Raw genomic sequence first — 10,761 nt, forward strand, 5'->3', positions numbered from 1 at the left:
TAGTTTAATTAGATCCCATTTGTCAACTTTTGCTTTTGTTGCAATTGCTTTTGAGATTTTCATCATGAAATCTTTGCCTGTGCCTATGTCCTGAATGGTATTGCCTAGATTTTCTTCTAGGGTTTTTATAGTTTTAGGTTTTACATTTAAGTCTTTAATCCATCTTGAATTAATTTTTGTATAAGGTGTAAGGAAGGGGTGCAGTTTCAATTTTCTGCATATAGCTAGCCAGTTCTCCCAGCACTATTTATTAAATAGGGAGTCCTTTCCCCATTGCTTTTGTCAGGTTTGTTGAAGATCAAATGTGTAGATGTGTGGTCTTATTTCTGGCTTGTCTATTCTGTTCCATTGGTCTATATATCTGTTTTTGTACCAGTACCATGCTGTTTTGGTTACTGTGGCCTTGTAGTATAGTTTGAAGTCAAGTAGCATGATGCCTCCAGCTTTGTCCTTTTTGCTTAGGATTACTTTGGCTACTTGGGCTCTTTTTTGGTTCCATATGAACTTTAAAGTAGTTTTTTTCTAATTTTGTGAAGAATGTCAATAGTAGTTTAATGGGAATAGCGTTGAATCTATAAATTACTTGAGGCAGTATGGCCATTTTCACGATATTGGTTCTTCCTATCCATGAGCATGGAATGTTTATCCATTTGTTTGTGTTCTCTCTGACTTCCTTGAGCAGGGGTTTGTAGCTCTCCTTGAAGACGTCCTTTGCTTTTCTTGTTAGCTGTATTCCTAAGGTATTTTATTATCTTGGTAGCAATTGTGAATGGAAGTTAATTCAGGATTTGGCTCTCTGCTTCTCTATTGTTTGTGTATAGGAATGCTAGCAATTTTTGCACATTGCTTTTGTATCCCAAGACTTTGATGAAGTTGTTTATCAGCTTAAGAAGCTTTTGGGCTGAGACGATGGGGTTTTCTAGATAGGAGTGTGTCATATGCAGAGATAGTTTACTTCTTCTCTTCCTATTTGAAAACCCTTTATTTCTTTCCCTTGTCTGATTTTTCTGGCCAGAACTTCCAATACTTTGTTGACTAGAAATGGTGAGAGAGGGCATCCTTGTCTGGTGCTGATTTTCAAGGGGAATGTCTCCAGCTTGTGGCCATTCAGTATGATATTGGCTGTGGGTTTGTCATAAATGACTGTTATTATTTTGAGGTATGTTCCATCAATACCTGGTTTATTGAGAGTTTTTAACATGAAGGGATGTTGAATTTTATTGAATGCCTTTTCTATGTCTATTGAGATAATCATGTGCTTTTTGTCTTTAGTTCTGTTTATGTGATGAATCATGTTTATTGATTTGCATATGTTGAACCAGCCTTGCACCCAGGGATGAAGATGACTTGATCATGGTGGATAAGATTTTGATGTGCTACTGGATTCGGTTTGCCAGTATTTTGTTGAGGATTTTTGCATCGACGTTCGTCATGGATATTGGCCTGAAGTGGGTTTTGTTGTTGTTGTTGTTGTAGTATCTCTGCCAGGTTTTAGTTTCAGGATGATGCTGGCCTCATAAAATGAGTTAGGGAGGAGTCCCTCCTTTTCAATTGTTTAGAATAGTTTCAGAAGAGATGGTATCAGCTCCTCTTTGTATTTCTGGTATAAATCAACTGTAAATCCATCTGTTTCTGGGCTTTTTTTGGTTGGTAGGGTATTTATTACTATCTCAATTTCAGAACTTGTTATTGATCTATTCAAGGATTTGACTTCTTCCTGGTTCAGTCTTGGGAAGATGTGTGTGTCCAGGAATGTATCCATTTCTTCTATATTTTCTAGTTTATTTGCATAGAGGTGTTTATATTATTTTCTCATGGTTGGTTGTTTTATGTGGGGTCAGTGGTGATATCCCCTTTATCTTTTTTATTGTATCTATTTGATTCTTCTCTCTTTTCTTCTTTATTAGTCTAGCTAGTGGTCTATATATTTTATTATTATTATTTTTTTAAAAACCAGCTCTTGGACTCATTGGTTTTTTTGAAGGGTTTTTGTTGTGTTTCTATTGCCTTCAGTTCAGCTCTGGTCTTGGTTATTTCTTGTCTTCCTGCTAGTTTTGGGGTTTGTTTGCTCTTAGTTCTCTAGTTCTTTTAGTTGTGATGTTAGGTTGTTAACTTGAGATCTTTCTAGCTTTTTCATGTGTGCATTTAGTGTTGTAAATTTCCCTCTTAACCCATTTATGCCTAGTGTTCCATTATTGGAATGTTAAGCTTGTGGGCATTATTTATATCCTACTGCTCAAGGTCATCACCAAGGTCTGGTTTTTCACACACAAAAAATGGGCAACCTCTGGCATAAATGGGTTAACACTGCTTTAGCTGAGTCCCAGAGATTCTGGTGTGTTATATCTTTGTTCTCGTTAGTTGCAAAGAACTTCTTGATTTCTGCCTTAATTTCATTATTTACCCAGAAGTCATTCAGGAACAGGTTGTTCAATTTCCATGTACTTGTGTGGTTTTGAGTGAATTTCTTAATCTTGAGTTCTAAGTTGATTATACTGTCTTCTGAGAGACTGTTTGTTATAATTTCAGTTCTTTTGCATTTGCTGAGGAGTGTTTTACTTCCAATTATGTGATCGATTTTAGAGTAAGTGGCATGTGGCACTGAGAAGAATGTATATTCTGTTGTTTTGGTGTTCAGAGTTCTTTAGATATATATCGGATCCACTTGATCCAGAGCTGAGTCAAAGTCCTGAATATCTTTGTTAATTTTCTGTCTCAATGATTTTTCTAATGTTGATAGTGGGGTATTAGTCTCCCACTATTATTATTTGGGAGTCTAAGTCTCTTTGTAGGTCTCTAACAACTTGTTTTATGAATCTGGGTGCTCCTGTATTGGGTGCATATATATATTTAGGATAGTTAGCTCTTCTTGTTTAATTGAACCCTTTATCATTATGTAATGCCCTTTTTTATCTTTTTTGATCTTTGTTGGTTTAAAGTCTGTTTTGTCAGAAACTAGGATCACAACCCTGATTTTTTTCTGCTTTCCATTTGCTTGGTACATTTTCCTCCATCTCTCCATTTTGAGACTATGTGTGTCTTTACACATGCAATGGGTCTCTTCAGTACAGCACATTGATGGGTCTTGACCCTTTATACAGTTTGCCATTCTGTGTCTTTTAATTGGGGCATTTAGCCCATTTGCATTTAAATTTAATATTGTTATGTGTGAATTTAATCCTGTTAACATGAGGCTAGCTGGTTATTTTGTAGACTTGTAGATGTAGTTGCTTCACAGTGTCACTGGTCTTTGTATTTCATTATCCTTTTGTAGTGACTGGTAACGGTTTTTGCTTTTCATATTTAGTGCTTCCTTCAGGAGCCCTTGCAAGGAAGGCCTGGTGGTGATGAACACCTTCAACATTAGCTTGTCTGAGAAGGGTCTTATTTCTCCTTCGCTTATGAAGGTTAGTTTGGCTAGATACGACATTCTGGGTTGGAAATTCTTTTCCTTAAGAATGTTGAATATTGGCCCCCAATCTTTCCTGGCTTGTAGGGTTTCTGCTGAGAGGTCTGAGGTTAGTCTGATGGGCTTACCTTACTTTTAATGGCAAAAACTTCCATTTCTTTAGCATCAACCTAATAGGTGACCGGGCCTTTCTTTCTGGCTGCCCTTAACATTTTTTCCTTCATTTCAACCTTGGAAAATCTGATGATTATATGTCTTGGGGTTGATCATCTCATGGAGTATCTTACTGGGGTTTTCTGGATTTCCTGAGGTTGAATGTTGGCCTGTCTTGCCAGGTTGGGGAAGTTCTCCTGGATGATATCCTGAAGTATGTTTTCCAACTTGGTTCTATTCTCCCCATCTCTTTCAGGTACCCTGATCAATTATAGGTTCAGTCTTTTTACATAATCCCATAGTTCTTGGAGGTTTCATTGGTTCCTTTTCATTCTTTTTTCTCTAATCTTGTCTGTCTGTCTTATTTCAGCAAGATAGTGTTTGGGCTCTGAAATTCTTTACTCCATTTGGTCTATTCAGCTATTGATACTTGTGGTTACGTTGTGAAGTTCTCGTGTTGTGTTTTTCAGCTGCATCAGTTTATTTATGTTCCTCTCTAAACTGTTTATTCTAGTTAACAGCTCCTGTAATGTTTTATCATGGTTATTAGCTTCTTTGCATTGGGTTAGAACATGCTCCTTTAGCTCAGCGAAGTTCGTTATTAACAACCTTCTAAAGCCTACTTCTGTCAATTCATTCATCTCAGCCTCAGCCCAGTTCTGTGCCCTTGCTGGGAAGGTGTTGCAATCATTTGGAGGAGAAGAAGCACTCTGGTCTTGGAGTTTTCAGTGTTTTTTCATTGATTATTTCTCATCTTCATGCATTTATCTGGCTTTGATCTTTGAGGCTGCTGATCTTTGGATGGGGTTTTTCTGAGAACACTTCTGCTGATGATGTTGTTGCTTTCTCTTTGTTTTTCTTTTAACAGTCAGGCCCCTCTTCCATAGGGCTGCTGTGATTTGCTAGGGGGTCCACTCCAAACCCTATTTAGCTGTGCTCCTCTGGCACCTGAAGGTGTCACCAGTGGAGGCTGCAGAACACAGAACAGCTAAGATGGCTGCCTGCCCCTTTTTCTGGGAGCTCTATTCAAGAAGGGCACCAACCTGATGCCAATAGGAGTGCTCCTGTATAAGGTATCTGGTGACCCCTGATGGGGGGGTAGTCACACCAAGTCAGGAGGCATGGGATCAGGGACCTGCTTAATGAAGCACTCTGTCTGCCCCTTGGTGGAGTGGGTGCACTGAACTGGGGGGAATCCCACTAATTCAGACTGCCCAGATTTCTCAGAGTCAGCAGGGGGAAAGACTAAGTCCATTGATCCATGGAGACTATGGCCACCCCTCCCCCCAGGGGCTCCATCCCAGGGAAATCAGAGTTCTGTCTGTAAACCCCTGGCTGGAATGGCAATTCACTTTTAAAAGTGCAAATTGTTTTACCTCCTTGCCTGTCTGTTCCTAACCTATTCTGCTCTCAGAGCAGGTAGCACTAGGTGGTCTAAGACTATGAAGATGAGTATGTCTGCTATAGAAACTTCTTCTTAGCTTGTGAATAGTTTCTGCTGTGCAGGGCTTTTTAGTAGCCTATATGGTATGTAAGGGGCTATATAAATGCAAATTTCATTTCACTTAGAAAGGAAATGAGCCACACTAAATGGACATGCGTACAACTCTGGAATTAAAAGGAGGGTGGATTCCTTCTGTCAGCAGGGCCAAAACAATACTCTATATCCAAATACATCTTTTTAGAAGTCTTAGCAGTTTAAAAGAACATAAAAGTTAGGACAGGAACAAAAACAGGATAAATTCTCTGTTCTGTTTTGTTGCTTTATCCTTCAATAGCTGTGAAGCAAAACTCACCATCTTGGTTTTCTGTAGTGATTTCTGATTCTGGATGAGTACTGGGCCCAAATGAGATGCTTTTTGACCTAATTCTAATAATTATTTCTAATAATGAGGGACAAATTGGCATGCCATTTTTACATGGAGTCCTTCTATTGCTCAACAATGAACAACTTAGGAGCAATGTTTCCTGAATCAAAGGGAGAGATCAAGCAAATTGTGTGGTTGTGTTGGCACTGGGCACATGTATAAATGTTATATATTTCTTCTCAGTGGCAGAAATTCCTCATTGGCATAGCAGGAAAATCATATTGTTTTATCAAAATTAATAACTGAAAGTTGGCATTGTTGAACATACATACCTTAGTTTCCTGAACTTTGGGTACACAAAAGAAATATGGGGTTCTGGCAAGATAGCTGACAGAACTACCCTCAAGCTAAAAACACAGAAATGAGGACTAAAGTAAAATGAAAATAAAAAATTAAGTACTCAGCTGAGTTCAAAAGGAAAAATCGGATTAATTTTCAGTTGCCAGAAACAAAGAAGGAATGTAAATTCATAGTGGAGTTTTATGAGTGGAAGGTCAGAGGGAGTTGAGGGAAATCGACCAGATAAAGGCCTTAGGGGCATAGAAACTGAGGTAGATTAAAGATGACCATAAATTCCTTACCTTTCTTTCCATCAAGAAGTAGAATTTTCATTTGTAACTAAGCTGGCCTGTTATTTGCTTTGACAAATAAAATGAGACAGAAATGATGCTGTATAATATTAAAGGTCATGACTCAAGGGATATGCAGCTACTACCTTTCTCTCTTGAAATGCTCCTTCTTGGAATCTAGCTGCCATCCTGTGTGAAGCTCAAGCAAGCTGCATTGAGTGGTCATGTGGAGGAGCACTGATGCATCCTATACAAAAGCCCCAGCTGAATGCCCCAGCCAACAATCAGCATCAACTGCCAGCTATATGAGGGAGCCATTTTGAATGTTTTATTTCTAGTAAATCCTTCAAATAACTGCAGCCCAGCTCATACTTACATGGAACAAAAGAATTGCCCAGCTGAGTTCAGTCAACCTACAGATGCATGACAGCTGATAAGTGGTTGTTTTTATTTTAAGACAATAAGTTCCTGAGTAGTTTGTTACACAGCAATAGAAAACCAAAACAGGGCCTGAGATTTTAATGCCCACACAATAACAGAATACAGAATAAAGTTGTCCCTTAGTATCCGTGACAGATTGGTTCCAGGACCACTCGCAGATACCAAATTCTAAGGGTGCTCAAGTCTCTTATATAACATTATATAGTATTTGCATATAACCTATGCTCATCCTCCTTTATTGTTTAGGGAATAATGACAAGAAAACAAAGTCTGTAAATGTTCAGTGTGAGTGCAACCATTCTTTTTTTTTTTTTAAATATTTTTGACTCAAGGTTGGTTGAATCTAAACATGTGAAACCCATGGATATCGAGGGCTGACTATATTTGGCTTTAGGCCCACAGAGTACAGAGAGGGGACACTGGAACCAAGACATGGAAATGCTGTTCCTTGGTAAAAGAGTGATATGTTTTGGCTCTGTGTGTCCACCCAAATCTCATCTTGAATTGTAATCCCCAGGTGACAAGAGAGGGACCTGATGGGAGGTCCCTCAGGATCATGGGGGCAGTTTCCCCCATGCTATTCTCATGGTAGTGTGTGAGTTCTCACAAGGTCTGATGGTTTTATAAATGGCAATTTCCCCTGCACTTTCACTCTCTCTCTCTCTCACCTGCTGCCATGTAAGATGTGCCTGCTTCTCCTTCTGCCATGATTGTAAAGTTCCTGAGGCCTCCCCAGCCATGCAGAACTGTGAGTCAATTAAACCTATTTCCTTTATAAATTACCTAGTCTCAGGTATTTCTTTATAGCAGTGTCAGAACAGACTATTACAGTGAGGAACTAGAAATACTCTGCCTACCATCCCAGATATGCACAAGGAAGGTTGCCTTTCTTGTCTTTATTAGGGGCTAGATGAAAAAACATTCTTGCATGAATACAGGAGCCTGAGGCCAACATTATATATCACTGTGGAGTCTAAATTTACACTTCATGCAAGATTTCTCTAAGCTGTGAAATTAACACAAAAACTGATCAAGGATGGATAAGATCTTTTGAGTACTTACAGAAACAACTTAAAACTGTTTTGTTGAAACACTTCCACAATTTAAGGTGGCTGTGACACTGGAGTGGGGAATTAGTACCAAAGATGGGTTCACTCTACGTATTTGCAAACCACTTAGAGAAATGATTCATATTGAGGAAGAGTAAAGAAACACAAAACACAGGATTAGTGACTCTTGAAGCGTAACAAATCCAGCTGAATAATCTATGTTTTAAAAGTGTGTTTAAAAATAATTTTGAGAGAAAAGGATAAATTAAAACTAAGTTCAAAAGAATAAACAATATATATATATTTAAAAGCCTCATGCCTTTGAAAAAGAACCAGATAGAATGTCAAGAAATGAAATACAAAATCATTAAAATTTTAAAAGTCATTGAAAGTTTGAAACAATAGATTTGGCTCAGTGGAAGGGGGAATTAGTTGAACTAGACGATAGATCTGAAAAAATTATTTCTAATTACCATAGAGTGATAATGAGGTAAAAATTTTGAAAGAGAGATTAGGACACATGAAGGATACAGGAATAGTTCTAACATATGCCTAATAGAGTTCCAAGAAGAAAGTCTAGAGGTAATGACAGGGAAGGAGTAATTGAAGGGATAATATATTAAGTATTGTATTAAAGTTCTGCTTATCACATTTACATTTGTTATCTCATTAATTATCAACATAGAGGAGTGAGATTCGCTATTATCCTTATTTTCAGTTGAGAAAAATCAGACTTTGAAAAGCTACATAACACAGCATTATCTTCCTCTTCCCTCCATAGCGGTGTCTGTGCAAGCCCCATCCCCCTATCCCACTGACACTGATCTTTGGCCAAAGTCACCAAAAACTTCTGTGTGGTTGAATCCAGTGGGCACTGACTGCTGGCCTCTTTCCGGCCCCCACAGCAAAAGAGTAAGCATTCCTATCTTTCCAGCCTCTATCTTCTTTGCTTGTTCCTTTATTTTATTTTATATTCAGGAGGTACATGTGCAGGTTTGTTACATGAATATTTTGCATAATGCTGAGGTTTGGGCATCTAGTGAACCCATCATCCAAATAGTGAACATAGTACCCAATAGTTTTTTGACTCTTGTCCTCTTCCCACTCCCCCACTTTGGAGTCCCCAGTGTCTATGATTTCCATCTTTATGTTCATGTGTACCCATTGTTTAGCTCCCACTTATAAGTGAGAATACACAGTATTTGATTTTCTCATTTTGAGTTATTTCATTCAGGATAATGACCTCCAGCTCCATTCATGTTGCTGTGAAGATCGTAATTTCATTATTTGTTATTGCTGCATAGTATTCCATGGTGTATATATACCACAATTTCTTTATCCAGTCGACTGCTGATGGACACTTAGGTTGATTCCACAACTTTGCTATTGTCAATAGTGCTGCAATAAATGTTCGAGTGCTAGTGTCTTTCTCATAAAATAATTTATTTTCCTTTGAGTAGATATCCAATAGTGGGGTTGCTAGGTCCAACAGTAGTTCTATTTTTAGTTTTTTAAGAAATCTCCAAACTGTTTTCAATAGGGGTTGAATTAATTTACATTCCCACCAACTGTGTATAAATGTTCCCTTTTCTCTGCATCCTCGCCAGCATCTGTTATTTTATTTTATTTTTTAATTATACTTTAAGTTTTAGGGTTCATGTGCACAACATGCAGGTTTGTTACATATGTATACACGTGCCATGTTGGTGTGCTGCACCCATTAACTCGTCATTTAGCATTAGGTATATCTCCTAATGCTATCCCTCCCCGCTCCCCCCACCCCACAACAGGCCCTGGTGTGTAATGTTCCCCATCCTGTGTCCAGGTGTTCTCATTGTTCAATTCCCACCTATGAGTGAGAATGTGGTGTTTGGTTTTCTTTTTCTTGTTTTTTTATTTTATTTTATTATTATTATGCTTTAAGATTTAGGATACATGTGCACAATGTGCAGGTTTATTACGTATGTATACACGTGCCATGTTGGTGTGCTGCACCCATCAACTCGTCATTTAGCATTAGGTATATCTCCTAATGTTATCCCTCCCCCCTCCCCCCACCCCACAACAGTCCCCAGAGTGTGATGTTCCCCTTCCTGTGTCCATGTGTTCTCATTGTTCAATTCCCACCTATGAGTGAGAACATGCAGTGTTTGGTTTTTTGTCCTTGCGATAGTTTGCTGAGAATGGTGGTTTCCAGTTTCATCCATGTCCCTACAAAGGACATGAACTCTTCATTTTTTATGGCTGCATAGTATTCCATGGTGTATATGTGCCACATTTTCTTAATCCAGTCTATCGTTGTTGGACATTTGGGTTGGTTCCAAGTCTTTGCTATTGTGAATAGTGCCACAATAAACATATGTGTGCATGTGTCTTTATAACAGCATGATTTCATGCTGTCGGTGGGGTGTTGAACTCCCCCACTTTTATGGTATGGCTGTCTATCTTTTTCTTAGGTGTAATAGTATTTGTTTTGTAAATGTACGTACTCTGGTGTTGTGTGCATATGTATTTAGGATAGTTAAATATTTTTGTTGAATTGAACCCTTTATCACTATATAATGTACTTTGTTTTCATTTTATACTATTGTTAGTTTAAAGTCTGTTTTATCTGATATGAGAATATTAACCCCTGCTCATATTTGTTTTCTATTTGCATGATATGTCTTTCTACACTCTTTTACTTTGAGCCTGTGGTGATATTACACGCTAGGTGGGTTTCTTGAATGCAGCAAATGGTTGGGTCTTGGTTTTTTTTCATCAAATTTGCCAATCTATGTGTTTTTATTTGAGCATTTAGTCCATTTACATTAAAGGTTAATATTGATATGTGAGGTTTTGTTCTTGTCATAGTGTTGTTAGCTAGTTGCTTTTGTATTTTCAATTGTGTAATTGCTTTAATAGTATCTGTGAACTTTGTACTTATGTGTAGTTTTATAGTAGCAAGTATCATCCTTTCATTTCCACATTTAGAAATCCTTTGAATATTTCTTGTATTATTGGTCTAGTGATGATGAAATCTCTTAGTGTTTACTTGTCTGGGAAAGACATTATTTCTCCTTTGTTTATGAAGCTAAGTTTAGCAGGATGTAAAATGCTTGGCTGGCGTTTTTTTCTTTAAGAAGGCTAAAAATAGGACCCTAATCTCTTCTGGCTTGTAAGATTTCTATTGAGAAATCTGCTATTAGTCTGATTGTATTACTTTTATAGGTAATTTAACCCTTTTGTCTAGCCACCTTTAAGATGTTTTCTTGAACTGAAACTACATGTTA

This window comes from Pongo abelii, chromosome X, assembly GCF_028885655.2.
Source record: "Pongo abelii isolate AG06213 chromosome X, NHGRI_mPonAbe1-v2.0_pri, whole genome shotgun sequence".
NCBI classification, from domain to species: domain Eukaryota; kingdom Metazoa; phylum Chordata; class Mammalia; order Primates; family Hominidae; genus Pongo; species Pongo abelii.